This window comes from Cnephaeus nilssonii (assembly GCF_951640355.1).
Source record: "Cnephaeus nilssonii genome assembly, chromosome: 12".
NCBI lineage: Eukaryota > Metazoa > Chordata > Mammalia > Chiroptera > Vespertilionidae > Cnephaeus > Cnephaeus nilssonii.
Genome location: NC_137083.1, coordinates 73,968,192 through 73,988,789, shown reverse-complemented (window position 1 = coordinate 73,988,789; position 20,598 = coordinate 73,968,192). Strand labels below are relative to the sequence as shown.

Genomic DNA, 20,598 nt, shown 5'->3' with positions numbered 1-20,598 from the left:
TAACTGAAGAAAGCAGAAACAGGAAAAAACCAACTTAGTAGAAAACATAAAGTAGCAATAAAAACACTATTGAAGGAAATATAAAGATTTCAAACAAAAACTCTAAAAGTGAATGTGTTTTAATTTAATTTTAGGACATTTTCTTTTTCTTTTAAAAAAATTTTTGTCTTAGAGAATGGAATGGAAAGGAAATTAGGCTCAGAAATTAGTGAGGAGCGCCCTAGCTGGTTTTGTTCATGGAGAGAGTGTTGGCCCGCAGACTGTGGAGCATTCGGGAGTAACCAGTTGATATGTCTCACTCTCACATCGATGTTTCTCTCTCTGTGTGTGTCTCTCCCCCTCCCTTCCACTCTTTCCAAAAATCAGTGGAAAAAATATCCTCCGGTGAGGATTAAAAACAACAACAACAAAAAATTAGTGACGAGCAAAATTTATATAGCTTTTTCCAAAGAATCAAATAAACATTATTTCAAGTAAGCGTTTATTCCCAAAACATTTATATTGATTGTCTTCCATTTAAATGTTGACTCTGCTGTTATGAAACATAGTTTTTTAAGATATTGACAAAATCATATTTTATCTATGATTTCCTAACAACCAGAGAGTTAGTGAGAGCTAGAAGAGGTCTCAGAAACAATTTTATCTCTACCTTGGGGAGCATGATTGTTTTCTCATTTTATTTCATAGTCACAGAATTTTAAGTGTGTGTGTTTCATTTAATTGATTTAATTCCCTACTCTCCCTTCCCAAGACCCACATAAAAAAACCCACAAAAAACGTGAATAAGAACTCTTAAGACAAAAACCTAAATACAACCACTATTGCATAAGGATTTGGAGAGTCATATTTAATGTGTTAAAAATTTTTGTGCTATTTGATAAAACTTATAGTAACAGAAATTCATACCATAAATGGAATGGATTTAAAAGAAGTACTCTTATTGTCAAAATTGAGTAAGTGTACAGTGATAAAACATTGTAAATTTCATGAAATAGATTTTTTTCTTTTTACTTTTTTTATTGAAATGACGAAGCCTGTACCATGGGACACTGGAGCATTTGGGGACAATTGTGTAGTTTCCTACTAATATGCATTGAAGGAAGGCAGAGAGAGAGAGAGAGAGAGAGAGAGAGAGAGAGAGAGAGAGAGTGAGAGAGAGAGAGAGAGAGAGAGAGAGAGATTGAGATGTATTGCCCCATCTGAGAGGGCTGCTGGGAAAACTGACAGATGAATGGATATTCAAAAGATAATGGCCAATGACAGTAATGCCGCTCCTTCCTGAAACATAAACTGGCAATAATTTCTAAATTTATTTGCGGGTGACATTGGACTCTGAATTCTGTTAACAAATTTAAAAACAACCTATCTTTTTGTTATTTTCCTGGTCACACTTTTCCTGACAAAGGCGATTTTATTGGGTCTACAGGAAGGATTTGGTATCTGCATATCTGGATTTGCCAAAATGGAACATTTATGCCATCTTTAAACCAGACTCAAGTATGGAGAGCATTTGAAAGTTTGATATTGTGATAGCTTCTGCTATTCCAGCTCCTTAATATGAAGCTCTACAAAGCTGCCTGCATTTCCTTCTTTAGCCTTTCCCAGTATTTGGCCCTCTCCATGTAATTTAGTGTTTGTCTCTCTTAACCCTGCAGTTAGGGAGATGTGTGTTTTCCTCTTGGTTCAACATCTGGCACATTTTGCGGGCCCACTAAATCTTTCGTAATAACAATAGGCCCTGGAAAGAAGGCCCTGGCTCAGAGCTGCGTGGGGGAGGAGGGCAACATCTGTGGTGAGTCAGGATCAGACCGGCTCCCGTTCCAGGAGTCCTGTGTGGAGCCCCGAGCACCATGGAAGAGGCAGACAGCTGGCTCTCATGGAACTGATTTCAGTGTTCCCACTGCAGCGTGAGGTTAGCTGGATGGAGGGATCAGCAGAAAAATGAGGCCAAGCTGGGGTGTGGGAACATTTTCAGATGTACAACCCACTCTTTTTCCAAGCTTCCATGGGACAACTCAGCTGCATAAGCAAGAAGTGAAGGAGAGTGGCTCTGTTTAATACGACTTCTTTTTCTCTACCTATTCTTGAGCGTGGTTAGTGAGGGCTGACAGCTAACATCTCCTTGTCCCGGCTGCCTGCTGCCTGCTTTGTTGGACATTTAAGGCATAATTTATAGGGGACTGTTAGCTGTCAGTATGATGAGGCTGTTTTTACTTTTCTGAGAATAACTGAGCTCTGGAAAGTCAAGGGAGTGGCTGCTTTGGAAATTGTATTCTAATTAAAGGGTGTATTCTCAGGCCTCATAAAGGAGATCCAAGCTGAGAATAATTTCCAAATTATTCTGTGAACTTTAATCCTGACCTCACTGACCACCCACTTGTGGCTCATACTTGGTTCCTGCTCCACACAGAAGTTCAGGCTTTGTCTGCCTTCCCTGGTCCTTCTAGAAAACATTGCAGGTGGCAGGCCGGAGGTACTGTGCTCTCAGGGCCTGGAGCCCTAATTGGTTGCCCTTGAGTTGCTAATTTATTAGAATTCTTTCTGGAAGCTATAAATAAAAGAGAGGAAATCCATGTGGAATCAAACATTTCGAATAAATAGGCCACGCATACAATCTGGTCAGGGAATGTGCATTGTGATTCTCTTTCTTATGAAATTTAAATTAAAAAGATAATCCTAACCACTCAAGTTTGTTAAAAAAGCAAACACACAAAACACCTAAATTAGATCAGTAAATAAATAACAACTAAATTGAAGTTTTGTAAGAAGACTTTATAATTGGAAATTATAATTAGAAAGATTTTATTTTTCATTGTGAACTTTTATTCTTTTTACAGTATACAAGGCTTTCATATTCTGAGGAAATATTTTGCTGTCTAATTTAACTTCTGGAACGGGGATTACATTTTGGGGTTCATAAAGGCATCTTTCAATGGGAACACTAGTTAAGACTTTGGCTTTTCTTGTCATATTAGCATATATGACACGGTACATAATTTGGAACTATGCCTTGTTTTAATCATCACTGTGCCTCTGACTTAGTTAAATAAATGTTGCAGAAAAATGGCACCCTCAATTAATATTAATTTTTCTATTTAACCCACAATATGAATAAACTGATAACAGGCAATATGCAACAATTCGTTTTTCAATTAGACTAGTAAAGGAACAAAAGTAGCATTATGATCTAAGATTTTAGGGGGACTTCTAAGGTAGGAAGGAATGTGTGTGTGTGTGTGTGTGTGTGTGTGTGTGTGTGTGTTCCTATGCTTTACTCATAAGCATGTGTAATATTTTCCTTTAATATAGGTCAAATTCTACTTTTCTAATTATTTCCTATATATAGAGAGAGAGCTTGCATTTTCTTTGTTCCTCTTTCTAAAGTGCCTCAGGTCTCTAGCTCAGATTTTTCTAGGTCTTTTTGAAATTTCTTACTATTTAACTTTATCCTTGGACATTGCTTTTATAAAAATGTCTCCTAATTCAAAATGTCATTACTTAACTGCAGAAATTTTCTTGAGCTTCTCTTCTGAAATAAATTTAAATTAAACTATTTTGCTCACCTAATTTTCTCCTTTGTGATTTTGTAGAATTCCCAAGATCTGAAGCAAAGTTAGAATGTTCTATTTAAATGGTAATCCCCATTCTATTTAACCCATTTATTCATTTTGAGGAGTTTTTAGCTCTCATAATAGTAAGCACTTAATTGGTAGTAGAATGCAAGCCCTCTTTCTCTAATTCACACTTGCCTCCTTTTTATGCATCATGCTTATCACTCGTCCTGCTGCTTGAAACCTTTCTCTTGGCATCTTCTCAACATCAACGGGCTCCGTTGTTAGAAATACTATTATTTCTTTTCCTAGCCTTTGCCAACTTGCCACTGATCACTCCTTAGTGAATACTGTTTCATCACTTTGGGGAATACCTCCTCTATGTAAAATATTGAAAGAAAGGCAAATCCTCAAGCGTGCAATCCATACAGTTAGGACATTTCTTACTTTGAAGGTAAGGAAAGAATACCAAGAGGTTGGGATTAAATTTTTCAGTGGCTCTCATGTTTGAATGAACATTAGATTAAGTATTACTTGGTTTTCTTTAGAATTAAATTTATGTAAAAGAGACCTTAAACAAGCCCCACCAGGTACGTAACACCCAGTAAGACCGGGATACGTAGTTTTTGTGTGACATTTCCTAGGTTATCTAAGATGCTTTCTCTAATACTTCATGCTCATTCATTTTAGGAGCCCATCTTGGGAATAAGTCATGTTACTTTCACCTCAGTGTATTTCCCTTCTTCTTTTGTCTCTCAGAAAAAAATTGTTTTTCAGTATTCTGACCAAACAGTTAAGTGGCTGTGGTGCAGATTAGTTGACGGTTGCTGTTAAAGAGGATTCTTTAAAAATATATATATTTTTATTGATTTGAGAGAGGAAAGGAGAGGGAGAGAGAAATAGGAATATCAATAATGAGAGAGAATCATTGATTGGCTGCCTCCTGCATAGCCCCTACTGGGGATTGAACCCACAACCTTGGCATATGTCTGACAAGGAATTAAACCCTGACCTCCTGGTTCATGGGTTGATGCTCAACCATTGAGCACACCGGCCTGGCGAGAGCAATCTTTAACCATCAATTATTCCTAAATCCAACTCATGGTTAATCATAAACCATTTTTGATAGCTTCCTGTATTTATCTTATTGGTCAAAGACAACCATTAGGCTATGTTCTAGAATGGAGCTCAAGTTTCCTGACATACTTCTTTCTCAGAGTGTATTTTCCATGTCAATCTGGGTTCTGCCCAAGAAGCTGGAGAGAACTATTGACCATCTTTTTTTTTTTTTTAACATCTTAAATTCAGGGTCCTGGAGACCAATGGAAACTAATTGCCAGGACTCAGAACCTGGATGTCTTATGACTATACGTATTGGGCAAGTTGTCTAATGTCTTTGAACTCTACTTCCTCATTTTAAGATGAATGGTACCATTACTTTATGCCCCATTGTGATTTTTGAGGATTATACAAGAAAATGCATATTGTGCACTTTATTAGTACAGAGCTAAGTGAGCAAATACTCATGAATTTATCCATTTTTGCTATTATTGTTCTTGGACTCAAATATCAGTTTTAAGGTTCTGTGTGTGTGTACACATAAATATATATAATTTCCTTCATCATTCCATTGGGTTATATATCTAGACATGCTAGGTACATAGACCAGGCCTTTCTGAGACCCTTGATAGATATTTATGTCCACAACAAATAGCACAGTGGATACTACATGATTTATGATTAATAAATGATGACTGAAGTGTATTGAATTAATGAGGGGAGGAAAGAGATGTGTTTTACATGTTGCTTCCATTATTTCAGACTTTAAGGTCCTATGACAAAGATTCTAAATCACTACATTTTTCTTTTTATTCCTTCTACCCCTCTTCTTACTCCCAAGCCACATATGGTTTATTCATGCCATTTCAGTATTTATAGATGACCTAATGAAATTAAAGCAATCAAGCCCTTAGTTTGACTGCTATTCACTGGTCAGGCTATTCTGAAGAGTTCTCAGGGAACTGTTAGCAGTGCGCTGGATGACATTCATTGTCTACAGAAGTGGGTAGGAATGACACTTTATCGAGGCCCTTTTTTGAACTCTTAATCTTTGTTTTTCTTTCCTACATGTAAGAAAAATGTTTGAGAGTACTTTAGTTCCATCTCTTCTTCATCTCACCATTCCCTGCTTACCCCCTACATCCCATCATCCCACTCTCCTTACTTCTCTCCCTTCTTCCTTTTCATATCTTACTCTGCCTTTCTAATTTGGTTTTTAAATGCTTTGTATACTATAAAGTACAATGTATGCTGTTACTGTTGTTCTTATTATTACTTTTAATGTTATTATTCTAATTTATTACTTTACCATTCACTCTTATCATGAACCATGGCTCATTCAATTTCCAATCTATATTTTTCTACACTTCGTCAAAGATTTTCAGAATCTTCCTGATACTTCTAAAATTGTTCGATCCTTTTTGGGGGAGAAGAGATGGTATTGAAGTACAAGTGGATGAAAGCTCTGTGAGGAAACCAGATTTATACCTTTCCCATTTGGGAGTTCTTCGAGCCTCAGGGAATAGCTGAGGCCTGGGAATTAGTTTTGAGATCACTCTGAATCTGCTAACCACAGAGAAAATAAATTACATTCAGTGATCACGACCATAAATGCTGCGGTCTAGATAATTTTAGTTCTCAAACCTCAAACTTCCTGGATCTGAACAGTGTGTGAATTTGCACATAAATTATTTTTTGGAGAATATGTTGTTATACTGAAGTTTCAGGATTAGCAGTCGAAATATAACTTTGAAAACTGAATAAAAAATCAGTTGCCTTAAGAGGGAGTACTTACAGTGTGCTTGCACAGTGTTATGGTGGGGACACAGTGATGAACATTAAGGCGTGGTCTCTGCATTCAGTCTGGTGGAAGAGACAGGCAGTTCACCTTGAAGTGGCAGTGAGTGCTATGATGGGAACTGTAGGCTACTGTATGTTCCCATTTGAGAAGCACATATCCTTGTATGAAGGAGGGGTCACAGAGCGCTTTCTGGAGGAAGAGATGTCTATGATGATACCTAAAGGAGTTAGCCAATCCAAGCACAGCATGGGGTGGGGGGCAGAGTGTGTTAAGCGAAAAGGACAACACACCTATAGTTTAGAGATAAGAGAAAAACTGGCCCGTTGGAGGAGAATTGGAGAAGTTTTGTGTAAGCTGGAATGTAAAATGTTAGACGAGGTATGGAGAGAGATGGGAGGGAAAGAATGGGTTAAAGGAAGATGGAAAATGGTGAAGGATTAGCAACTTAATCAAACTAATACTGCAGTTTGGCTATATTTGGGGTGATTGCTCTTGCAATTGTTAGAAAACAAGAATGGGAAGAACTGAAAGCAGGTCTGCCAGCTGGGAGACTTCCATTAATTCAGTTGAGAAAGGAAGCTGTCTTGGACTGAGGTAATGGCAGGTAGGATTGCAAGAAGTAGGGGTACAATTCAGTAAGACATAGGGGTTATGGGAATAGCAGTTGCTGAATAGGAGGCCAAGATTTTGTTTGGACAAGTGGTAGTTGTGATAAAAGGACAATGGGGCCAAGTATTTAAGGACATTGTTCAAAGGGAGTTTGCTGTGAGAGGTGGTAGAAGTCGGATGGGTAGGGAAGGAAGTAGACACAAGTAGGGTATTACAAGAAAGAAGAAAACCAGAGGGGGTAACAGTCCCTAAAGATTGCTGTACTTTAAGAAACAAAAAGGGTATAGCTACAGTAAGGGAATGGGATAAGTGGAAAGAGAAAATGGAGTGTGGTGATTAGAAATATGAATTTAAGATTTCTGAGGTGGAACAAGCCCAGGTAAGGACTAAACCAAGGTATGGACATGAGGTTGGGTGACTGAAATAACCTCTCCTACACCCAGAGTGCTAGATTCGGAAGAGGTTTTGGAGGCTTCATAAAAATTACCATATTTAGCAGGTGCGGAAATAAAAATCTAGATCTTTTGCCTAATCAACATGACCCAAAACAGGTAAATCTGGGGCTTTATCTATGGTGTGTGTGTGTGTGTGTGTGTGAATCTCTTGGATTCCTCATTAAACCATAATGGTTTAGAAGCCAACCAGTTCTTTGTTGCTTTGCCCTAAGATTATTCACCTGTTGTAGATGAATGGAATAATAATTTGATCTTCTCTAGAGCTGAGGACCCTGTAAAGAACGAATGATAATACATATTGTTTGAAGCCTTTGGTTTTCTTTATTATAACATTCTAAAGGGTCTTCACAACTTAGTTCAGTAGCCATACAAGATTGGGATTTTTAGAAAAGATATATCTCAGTGTGTGTGTGTGTGTGTGTATGTGTGTGTGTGTGTTTGTCTGTCTTTGTGCTTTTCTTAATGGATGATGTATGTCTCTTCACAATAGTTACCTCTAGGGAGTTATGTAAAATTGGGTACTTATTGGTGAAGAAGACGTTCAATTATTATTCTGTATATTTTCTTCTGTTTTGTTGTCTATTTTTTTGCTCACAAGGTGAATTGTCTTATTATATTAAAAGCAATAATATTTTTAAAAGAAAATTCTCCTAGATAGCAAAAACTACTAGAATGAGGCCCAACTTCTCAAAGCCTCATCTGAACCCTGTCACTTGTGGGAAACGTTTCAGGTCACAGATAAGCCAGGAGATTTCATTTCCTTCAGGTTCTGCATAATTTTGGAGGTGGAGAACAGTGCACAATGAGAATGCAGGGCCCCTCGTTAAAAATTATAAATTTTAAGATGGCAAGAGCGGAACATTAAGTGGAGTGCAAGCTTTTCTAAGCACAAACACAGGGCTTGTGCCCATGGAGCCAGTGAGGGAGTTAAGGATTCAGAATACCTTGCACACATCTTATAATTGTTTTCAGTAAGTTCCCGAAGTTCAGGAATGAAGGAGTTCTTTCTGGGCTTGGCAAATCAGTTGATTTGTAGTCAGAAGCATGCGTAGTTTGTGTAGCTATATGGAGCATCGGCGATGCGGCAAATTCTTGAAGGGAGTGGTTTCTACTTTTGTGCAGCCACAGAAGGGGTGAGACTGCTAGCTCCATAGGCTCAGTCGGGAGGGCGAGGGGGTGCATCCGAATGAGGAGCATTGGTGGAAGCCCCCCTGCCCTCCTCTCAGAAGCTCCATTATCCCTTTGCCATGGCACAGCTGGGAGTCAATACTGCTACCTGTCCAGTGTTTCTTTCAAGGAGTCCTTCAGGACTTGGTGATAAATCCATGCTCCACTAGCAGCTGGATTCTCCCCAGATCCCTGAGTTCTACAGCAAGACACACAAAAGTCAGAGAAATCTCTTTTAAAACCCTTAGATATTAGAGGGTTAAATTACATTAAGTGAACCAGAGAAGAGAGTGGGTGGAGAAATTGGTTCTGCTGTGGAACATTATTTAATTAAATACATTTTCCATGGTTCTTTAGAACTTGGACTGGGAAATTTAAGGGGGAAAAAAAAGATTCCCTCCATCTCAAATTGTAACATATAATTGATTCATGCCGATGTCATTGTTAAAAGACTACACATCTCATCTATGGATGCTGCCCATCATTCCTGTCTTTATGAAAAATATATTAATGTATCATCTATGTAAAGGCCTAGCTTTGCAGGTTATATTCTCCATATTCTTTCAGCCTACGAAGGTGCTGTCATAATCACAAAGGTGATTAATAATGTAGGCAGCAGCCGTGACAATAACACACCCATGGAACAGTGTGATCATGTGTAATTATAATTTTCCTTCAATTTCTTTGAGTTCAGTCCTTCTTATTGCACTTCTCTCATATTCAGTAAATTTTCAAAAATCTCATAGATCTGAATATGAATATTTACTATTAGAAATGTAAATTAAATCCATATTCCTACAGATTTAAGTTTTCAGTATTTTTTTTTACTTTCGTTAGTTTAAGATGGTTGATTTTTTGGTCTGACTTTACATTTTGAAAGAAGCAGAAGAAAAGCCATTCGGTATTTTTTATTAAAATATTTATAAACTTGCCTTTTAATTTTTAAACAAAAGGAATTATTTTTATATTAAATTTCAAATATTATTTCCCAATGAAATATATATTTAATAAAAATATTTTATAGAGGTTTAAACAATACTGACTTTTGCCATAAAGTCCAAATTTGCTTGGACTAATTCAAGGCGGGGTATACATCTTCAAGCTATAAGATCATCTGACTATTTCAACATTAAATTTGAGCTAGTTGCCAATCTAGTACCTAAAAAGTTGATGTAAAGGGATGCTGGTAGTACATTAATTCCCATGGAAACTGAAAATCAGATGGCAGAACCTTAAATGAGCCACTGTGTGAAGTGTGAAGTGGTGTTGATTGTGATGTTGTTGTAACTCTTTATTCATGCCTCCTCCACCTTCTAGCATAAATTATTTGATCCCTAAGTAGTATCTTAATTGTCCTCTAAGTCAAGACTTCCCAGTGTTTAATGTAGATTTTAAAAAATTTATTTGAAATCACATTGATTCTTGCCTTTTTTAATTCTAAAGACCTTACATCCATTTCACTTTAGCCATCTTATAAATATGGACACACCTTGGACCTTGTTATCACAGAGTTGTGCTCCATTCAAAGATTTTGAAATCAGCCACTTACTGTCTCATTTCTTCTGTATTTTAATAATTATGCCTAATCTTCTTTGTTCTTTTCAAACCCTTATTAATTTTTCTTCTTCTTAACTTCATCTGCCTTGCTTTTTTTCATGACCGTCTAAGAGAACCTCAAATGATCTTTCATTATCTCCTAAATTCTATGACCTTATGCCATATCTTCCAAGCTTATTTTGAAACGAAGGTAACAGACCCCACCATCAGTTTGAGGTTCCAAGGGCTGTGGAACACAGAGAAAAAAATCCTATATGATAAATTGCTAATATGCAAAATGACCGAACAGCGGAACGACCAGTTGCTATGACACACACTGACCACCAGGAGGCAGACGCTTAACGCAGGAGCTGCCCCCTGGTGGTCAGTGTGGTCCCACAGCGGGAGCGCTGCTCAGCCAGAAGCCAGGCTCATGGCTGGCGAGCTCAGCGGTGGTGGTGGGAGCCTCTCCTGCCTCAGCAGCAGTGCTAAGGATGTCTGACTGACGGCTTAGGCCTGCTCCCCACTGTGAGAGGGTGCAGGCCAGGCCGAGAAACACCCCCCCCCCCACCCAGTGCACGAATCTTGTGCACCAGGCCTCTAGTGTTATATAACAGAGGATTAGCTCTAGTATAAATGTGTGTTCTCTAATCGTAACCAAGTCATCTTTACTATTCACCTGTATTTTCATTTCTAGTTAATTTCCCCTTTTGGTCTGTTGTTGCCTTTTGCTGTTATGGCATTGTTTTATAAAGACTCAGATTATATTCTAATTCCTTCATTGCTGAGACATTTAAAGTTATATTACCACCAGCTCCTCGGTACCTGGGTATTTTAACACCGGTTCTGGGGCACATGGCTGATAATATTAGCCCATCTTCATCTCTGCCCTGAAAGGGTTAAATACAACTAAAATAGTCTTTGAACTTGATGCGTCAGTTTTCCCAGTTGACCTCCCTTAGTCCTCACTCTTTCTGTAGCATTTGACAGGATGTGTTTATTGCTTGAATTTTCACCCCTCTTCTGCCACTCTCCTCCCTCTTTCTGCTTCTCTAGCTGCACTGGCTTCCTGTTTCTGGGCCTTTGCATACCAGGTCTCCCTCCAGACTTAATTGTCACTTCCAAAAAGAGGCCTTCCCAGACCTCTCAATCTAAAACGAGTTTCTTCATTCCCCATAGAACCCTCTCCTTCCTAGCCATTGTCACAATTTTAAATTTATTTTTGCTATTCCATGACTAATGTCTGTCGGCTTTAAGTTGCATCCCCAGCAATTAGCATCATCCCAGGACCACAGTAAACTTCCAGTAGACTATTTTGGTTGATTGGCTGTGGGAATAAAATAAATGGTGCTTTTTTTCTCCACTACTTCCCTTGATCAACTTTTGCCATCGCGAAAATGCATCCCTGGCTCTTCCCACGATGCATCCAGTATTTTCCTTCTCCCAAGCTCCACTCAGGTTACTTGTCTCCTCACATCTCCTGACATATGGGCAGGCCTTCTGTGACTTCCCCCTAGTCTGGACTCACAGTGCTTATCTTCATCTCTCCTAAAGGACTCGTTAATTTCAAAATTACAGTGCACATTGTGATGGGCCTCTTCCTGTCACTGAGTGGAAGGCCCCTTAGAGGCAGGATTGGCATCTCATTCTGCTCTGTAGCCTGCACAGTGCATAGCCCAGGGCCATGCACAGAGTTTGTTCCTAATACTTACATGTTAATTGTTGAATAAATGAAAATCTGTACCTTTTGACAACGTTTAGCTTCTCTGTAGGAGACTGACAGCTTTGAATTGTTTAAGCTGTAGTAAATTGCCTTCAAATGTGGATTGACTATCTTTGTTTCTCTTAAGGAGCTCATTTTCTCAGTCTCCAGTTCATTCATACCAAAGGATGCTTTTTATCAGTAATATTGACAATATTATTACTTAGAGCTTTTTGTAGTTAATGAAAATTTTCAAATTGATGATCTAACTGGGCCTATCAGCACCTTTATCAGGCAGATGGATAAGTATTACCTATAGATGACACTGAGCTCAGAAAGTCAAGTAGCTGTTCTGCTGCTGCAAGGCTGATATCCTGATCACCCAGCAGTGAGTCTCAAATCAAGGGAATAGAGGGAAGAGTAGAGACTTTGTGGTTGTGGTCTCCTAAAGATTGCATTAAAATCACAGGGGAGTTGGCAGTTTTCCCAAAGTATTACCTAATTTAAAGCCCCAAATTCTATCGTATATTTCCCTTGTTCAAATTATTACCACTCTATCACTATTAATGATGTGACTATATCCTGCCTTTGTGTTGGGTCAGGAAAAAAATTGGGAAAATTGCAATATATACCATACTCCTTTAGAATTTCATCTTTGTTGTGAGTAATTCAAGGCAATTCCTGCTCTAAATATATTTAATATGCACTTGATATCTTAGAAAAAGGGCTTTTTAGTTTTCAGAACTATTGACTCATTGCCTCCATGAAAACTTGGTCTCATTCCAAGACAGAGAATCTTAGCATCTGCTGTTCTTTTTGTGGTATGAAGGTATACATGTAATCTGTTTCATAATATTGGGAAAATAACTTATAATTTGTACTTGGAGCCTCGTTAAATGGCACGAGATTGGTGGCACAATGAAACGTGATGTAGCTATAGGAATTATTATATTAGGAACATTGATATATTAAACCAAAATCAAGATTTACTAGTATGTTATATATGAGTCTATTTTTTAAGAATAAAAGTCCTTTTGCCTGAAGAATTATAAATGTCTGCTTCTTTCATCTTTTTTTGACATTCTATCTAGAATTGGAGTAAGCTGTCTCTTTCAGTTAAAAATCTCTGGAATAAGTAGCTTTCTAATCAAGTGTTTGCAGATATATTGGAAAGAATATTTCCTTAACTATTATAGCTAGAGTTTGTTCTTGGAGTAAAGCAAAGTCTCTTGTAATAGAGATACAGTTTACCTAAGAGTCATATTAATAAGTGAAAAAAAGATCAGCTTTTTGAATAATATATGAATTCATATGATATCAGTGGTATCTAGGCATTTGGGACAATACATAATTAGTTTGAATTCCCTTTGAGAGGGAGATGTGGATGTTAAAATAAATTGCTGATGAAGCATATACTTTGGAGAACAGTGTATTTCAAAACTTTGTGCAATATCAGCGATTTCTTTCAATGGTATGGAAGTATAGCATAACACTGAGAAGATTTATTAGGGGCAATTTTAAACCATTCTTACTGTATAAAAGTTTATATTTGCTCACTTAGGAGTAGCTACTAAAAGAAGAAGAATAACACATATTTATAGGCCTGCTGGGAAAACATTAATTCTATATAATTGTGGGCACCATTGTTTGCACCCAATAAAACAATAATAATAAATTTCTTGTGTAATAACAATCAGTATCACAATATTGAAGCATTTAAAAGGATTTGGCCATTTAATTATTAAGAATTATTCTTTTACAAAACACTGAATAATGGATCTTCTCCAGAAACATCAGCACTCACAAAGTAAGAAGACTTAGAGTTGTGGAATAAATATATTATGAGGGAGGAAGGGAAGAACAGAGTTTGGAATAAATTCATTTTATTAAGTAAAATTGAAAAAACTGCCTCTCTAGAAGGAATTACTTTGCTATCAGGAATAAATATTCCAAACTAAATTGTTCTTGCACTGTAGAATATCTAATCATTCTCACCTTGAGGGAGTTCCATCAAAGCTTCCAGTTCTATCGTGGAAAATAGTCTATAATATACACAGTGTATGTAGTATAACATGTTATGCAAGCAGTTTACCACCTACTCCGGGGGTTTTGAGACACACAAACAAAATACTGTACTTTCTCATTTTTTACACTCTGAAATTGGTGCAGTTTATCATTGTTATCTTAAATATGTTCAGAAGTTTTCTTCCTGAGAAACAGCCCATTACTTAGCCAAGGATGCCATCACTCCTGGCTGAGAATCTTTTTCAGGTTTGTTTATTTGGATAAACATTGGGTACATGATCAGTTCCTTGTCCCCCTTAAGCCTAAATTAAACCAGGGGTTTGTTATAACACTCACTGGAAAGAAGTCTTTAATTTAGTTTGTTTTTCTGATGACATCTACAGTGTTAAAGTAAAAATATATAAATGGAACAGTTCGAAGAGTGCCTATTTAACGTGCAAAGAGCACAAACGTGTGGGAGTGCTCATTTCCGCATTTAATTTTGTTTTTTTTTACTAAAAACTCACAAAAGCCCACTATCACTTCTTGGACCTAAAAAAACAAAACAGGATAACAAAACTCACAGAGTCAGAACCTACAGCTCTGGTAGGCTATGCGATTATAGCATCTATTATATGTCAGCAATGATGACATATTTTAGTGCATGAAACACTGAATTGCAATGAATTGAAAATATGGGTAGTTTATAGTCCTAGAATAACATTTCTTAGGGAGCAAGTATGATCTTGAACATTTTGGGATGGTTTTACTCTTTTCCCTTTTATTTGCTGGCACAGTGTTGTTTTCACTTCCTTTCATAGTAATACAAACGTGGAAATATTTGCGGATGGTCTATTTCTAAGAGAGGCTTATTATTACATGTGTCTCAGCGACAATGAATCCCTATGGTATGTTTTGGGCAAAATATTAAAACTCAGCCCCTTGGAAAATTATTGTTATTCAGGTAACTTAATTTTTATAAGTCTTCATAAGGGCTGCTTCAACTGAAAGTGTTTCCAGTCAGTCAGGCCTGATGCAATTCATCCTAGTATGCCCTACAATTTTAAAATACTTAAAATCTCACCTCCTGTTAATGACTGTGTATGAAGACCGGAAGAGCTGGAGGTGTCACGGATGACAGGTACAAACATAGCATGGTGGGGTTTTTTCAGTACGGGAAGGTAGCACATGTGCCAAGCCAATTAGCTTAACCACCATGTTCTAAATAATAATAAAAAAGCATATGGAGGAAAACTGAAAATGAAATAATGGCCAGAAGCTTGTGTTACTTGTTAGACAGCTTCTGGTCAGACATAGTAAAAGGGCAGCTTTTTCAACACCAGTGCTTAGAAAAAGGCTGTGTGTGTGTAGTGAGGTGTGAAATGCTATAATTTATATTCTAATCCTGCCTAAAACTTACTTGCCATGGGGCATTGGGCCACTTTTTTCTTAGAGCTTCAACTTCTGCATCTTCAGAATATAGAAGGAGGTACACCTGCCCTCGCTACCTCATGAGGTTGGTAGAGGGTCAAACATGAAAACCTAAATGGAGATGTTAAGACTAAGTATCTAGGTGGATATTAGTGATACACACTGATGAGAATAACTGTTATCTCAGTTAGAGGGAGAAGTACAGGATCACCCTTAGTTATTCCTTGGCAAGAGTGAGACCTCTTCTCTCATTGTCAGGCTAGCCCAGGGATACTACATGAAGAACCTAGCAGAGAAAAGTAGAGTGTGACCTTTTGGGTTCTCTCCTTGGTTATCCAGGAGTTAGGGGAAAGAGTTGAGGAGTTACATGATCCTAAAAGCAAAAACCACAAAACACATCAACAGAGTTTCCCACAAAAACATGAGGAAACAAATGAGACACTGCACTCGTTACACTCTCTTTATTTTTTTATTGTTATACTTTTAATCCTCACCCAAGGATATTTTTTCCATTGATTTTAGAGAGAGTGCAAAAGGGGGCGGGAAGGGGAGAGAGAGAGAGAGAGAGAGAGCGAGGCATTGGTGTGAGAGAGTCACATCAGTTGGTTGCCTCCTCCACCTGGTGGCGGGGAACCTGCAACCAAGGTCTGTGCCCTTGACCCTTAGGTGCGGAGGCTGACACTCTAACCACTGAGCACACTGGTCAGGGTGAAGTCTCTTTAATTTAAAATTAATTTCCAGTCCTACCTAAAAATAGACAAATATGCAAATTGACTGCACCTTCGCTACGTCCAAGCCACGCCCACCAGCCAAACCACACCCACAACCAATCAGGACGAGTATGCAAATTACCCCAACAAAGATGGCGGCTAATTTGCATATCAAGACAGTGTAGAAAGAAGCCAAGAGCTGCAGAAGGGAGCAAAGCTGCGGAGAAGCAAGCAAGCTGGGGCGGGGGGTGGGGAGAGGAGAAGGGAGGAGCACAGGCGGGGCCGGGGGAGAAGGGAGGAGAGCGGGCGGGGGGCGGGGGAGAAGGGAGGAGCGGAGGCGGGGCCAGGGGAGAAGGAAGGAGAGCGGGCGGGCTGGCGGAGAAGGCGGGGCAGGGGACAAGGGAGGAGAGCAGGCGGGGTGGGGTAGAGTGTAGCAGGAAACCCTATTGCAGGATTTTTCCTGCAACGGGAACGCTAGTTCTAATATAATAAAATGTAAGATATTAAAATATTCAAAAGAATATTGCAAACATCAGTTTATCAACCACTCATTTAACAAGTAACATTTTGCCAAATTTTCTTGAGTTTTCTTGTTTGTTTTTGAAGAAGAAACATTTTTTTTCACCATGGGAGACTGAATATATTCCATTCTTTTCGGAAATCACACCTAAATGATAGTAGGTTAATAATAATTTTTAAAATACTTAAATTTAAGGAGAGAGAGAACAGAAAAAGAAACAATGGCAAATCATAAATGTTAAGTATTTTCTGAAAGATGGAAAGTAGATGGAGAAATAATAACTGACTTTGTAGCAGAAGTCAGAACCTAACTGTTAATGTGACACACGATGGTACTATACCAAAAAGCTCTAATCTAGAGGCATAAGGCATGTGGAACCTGGGATGAATTTAAGATTAGAGAAACATGTCATTTGAAAGTCTGGGTACAGAAGACTTAGAACATTGGCTCACCTCCTGCCCCCAAATCTGAGCAGCCATGTTACTCTTACACTGACCCTCACAAGGCACAAGAAAGTGATGCTCAGGAGAAATTTAAACCAGAGGGGCTCCAGACCCTGGGCATCTGGCATAGCAGAGCGTGGGAGCGAGAGGCACCCTGGTCACAGGGTGCTCAGTGAAATCGACTGCCTGAATGATGAGACACATACGCAGTCCAGTTCTCTTTTTCCCTTAAACATTGATGGTCACAATCCAGAAATCGCAAACCAATAGAGAACGATATTTATTTTCATATTCTCTTTTGTTCACTAGTATTTCAGTTTTGTAAAAAAAAAAAAAAAAAAAAAAAAAAAAGGAAGCTATTTAATCTTACTTCCTACAGGTTGCCAGTGGCACTAGTAGCAGCCCTGAGCCCCTGGCACCTGGCTAAGAGCAGAGGGGCTATGGACCTCGTTACATTAGTAATTGTTGTCTGCAGGTGCGCAGAAAAGTGCTCAATCACTAACTCCTTCGGGTTAATCTTTTTTCCCAATGAATGTTCCTATTTAAAGTGTCACACCTTCCACCCTCTTCTACATTTTTCTCTAGAAAAAGAAAATGTTAATAATTATGTCAATAGATATTATCTAGATGGCTTAGATTCTAAACTACAAGACCCCAACAAAGTGGGTGCTTCCATCGATTCCTTGCAGTTTATTTTCTACACGTTGACAGTGAATCACGGACCTATCCTCTTGCAGTATTAAAGCTGGGGAAGGTGCCTGAGAGATCAGTGTGTTCAACCTCTGTGTTTTTTTAGTTGACACATTGAAGCAGCAACAGGTAAACAGTTTGTCCAAAGATGCCCAGGTAGTTAGTGGCAGAAGCAGGGCTATATTTTTGAAAATGATCTTTGATTATCAATGAGAATGTGTAGTTATCACTTGCACTTTGTGAACCACAATGTGGTTTGTGTGGCATTTGAAAGGCTATATTAATAGAAAATAGTTACTAGAAATTAATAGGAATGTTTAAAGCCCCAGGTAGACAGACTTATTCAATTCACCGTCTGATTGCTCATTTTGTTCTCCCCTAAGAATTTGCCTTTATGATAAAAATTGCTCTTGGTCAGCATTCTATCCATCTGTAGTTCCAGGATTAGAATTATGATTCTCCAGGGTAGTGCACAAGGCAAGAGATAAGGTAATCCCTGGAGAGGGAGTTTATTTTTTGAAACCACACAAGGTATCACTAAAGGGTGTGTGTTGTACAAATAAACCCTGTGGAGTTGGAACAAAGTTGAGGGCTACTGGTAGAGAATTATGTTTTAAATGAATACAGGCGTCTGTTTTAGGAAATTGGAATTAAAAAATGTGAAGATAAATACGAAACAGAGTGATAGTTTCATTTCTAAAATCGGAGCAGATTCATAAGAATAATAGCAAGATTCCCTCACAACCATTCATTTTACTATTAAAGAACATCAAATAATTCATGCTATTTTCTCGAGCTTCAGAACAATTTTTACCCTATTTCAATATCAATAGATTTGTACTTTGCAGAGAAATGGATGTGTTTCTCTTTTTGAAAGTAATCAAAGGATAAGATTTCTATAAATGTTTCTTAATATTCCAAATTGTGATTATAGTTTACATTTATATGCGATTGATGGCCCTTTTATGTAACTTCCTAGGAACTCTTTTATTGGGAGTGTCTTGATTGACTATATTTATTTAAGCTGATTTCTGGTCAGTTTATACTGAGAGTGGTCTTGTAAGTAAATAATTTTTTATAGTAATAGTTTATATGGTAAAGAAGCACAATATCTGGAAGAATATTGACAAGAAGCATTTACAGAAGCACATTTCATTCTTTTCTAATATATTTGTTAATATTTATCATTTTAATTGGGCAGTAAATGTATGGCCATGTAAGTATTCTGTAGCCACACTGGCTTTACAACAGGTTCAATAAATATGCTGACCTGGTCTCCTTCAGGGCATGGCTGGTGTTGTTAGTCTGGCCTGAAACCTGTTACTCATTCTCTTTGAAGGCCTCTTCCCCTCAGGTCTCTGTTGAAATGCCATTCCTAGCTACCCAGACCAACATAGTTGGCATTGCTATTCTTTGTGATAGTAGTACTTTTATAGCATTACCATAATTTCAGATTGTGTATCCTGTTTAGTATTTGTTTAGTTACATATCTAATACGTTTCTATTTAACTAGTCTTAGCACTATGTCTGATACATAGTAGACGTTCAATAAATATTTGATAAAAGAATGAGTAACACATACAAACATATTTCATATATAATGAACATTTCGACCCACTCTTTTTCTTCAAGTGCTAAGATCTCTTATAGTTTGGGTTGTTGGTTTTTTAATAGCTCCAGTTATTTATAACTTTCTGTCTACTGTTGCAAAGAGAGTAATAATCTTCTAAATGTTGATGAAATAAACATGAGATCTGTGGTGATGAATAAATATGACATTGTCGTTTTTCCAGTTCAGTTGAATTCCAAATAATAACTGGCTTTTTAATTTCACAATGTGTGTGGCATAGTTGTTGGGGTTTGGAGGATGAAGAAACTTGGCTAGAGGTTCTAAAATCATCTAGGTTAAACAGAAGTCATTATCAGGGAGGTGTGGGAAAAGGCAATTGTGCATGTGTTTCCCTTGTTTACTTTTCTAGGTAGGTAATATGTACTTATTAAGTTGTATTTAAACGATTGAAATGGTGAGCTGTTGAATAGTATTTTTCCTCCTATTGTTCCTTTATTGATTTTTCTAAGTGACCACTGTTCCAGGTGCTAGAGCAGATACTCAAAAGTGCTGGGCACTTGGATATAACACTTAAATGTTCATTGAGTGACGATACAAATGAGTGAATGACATGCTTCTTGCCACAGAGGAGTGTGTAGTCTTGTGGAGAGGGCAGATCTTGAAACAATTTTTGTTCTGGGGGCAGAGAAGAAGGAGCTTTGAGGTCAGCATGTGACCCAGTGCTGACCAATGGGATGTCTCCTAGTGGCTTTCTGGAAAAGGAATTTTTGTATTCTTAAAGAGATGGTTAGAAAGAGTACCTTCCTTTATCAAGGCTGTCATCATCTCTAGATGTGATATCTGGAGTTGCATCAGAGAGTCTTATAACTATGATAGGGTAGCCAGATGGGAGAGTTGACATGCCGAGGATGACAGTGAAGACGTTGAACCTGCAAAATTAGTCATAACTGGACATGGCCTGTCTTTGGATTTCTTGTTATGTGAGATAATAAATATCTGTAAGCTCTGTGAGGGCAAGGTGTTTGTAAATTTTGTTCACTGTAATATCCTTTATGCCAGGAATAGTGGCCAGCACTATACCATATACTCAACAAGTCTATCTATATAAAAGCCCAGCGATTAGAACAACTGGTGGCTATGACATGCACTGCGGCAGCCAACCAGCCTGATCCGGGCCCCAATCAGCCCCTCCCTCTGGCCAGCCCCGCTCCTAATTGGCCCCCAAAACCCTGATCAGGGCCGGGGCTAGCCAGCCAACTGCCTGCAGCCCCTCCCCCCAGCAGTTCCCACCCCAGATTCCCCTCTACCCCAATTGAGGGTGGAGCCAGCCAGCCAACTGCCTGTGGCCCC

At 38.3% G+C, this 20,598-nt stretch overlaps 1 protein-coding gene across 4 annotated transcripts in view; it reads left to right on the top strand.

The window, feature by feature from the left end:
- MDFIC (MyoD family inhibitor domain containing) overlaps window positions 1–20,598 on the top strand; it is an 85,639-nt gene that overhangs the window by 21,374 nt on the left and 43,667 nt on the right. The window lies entirely within an intron of this gene.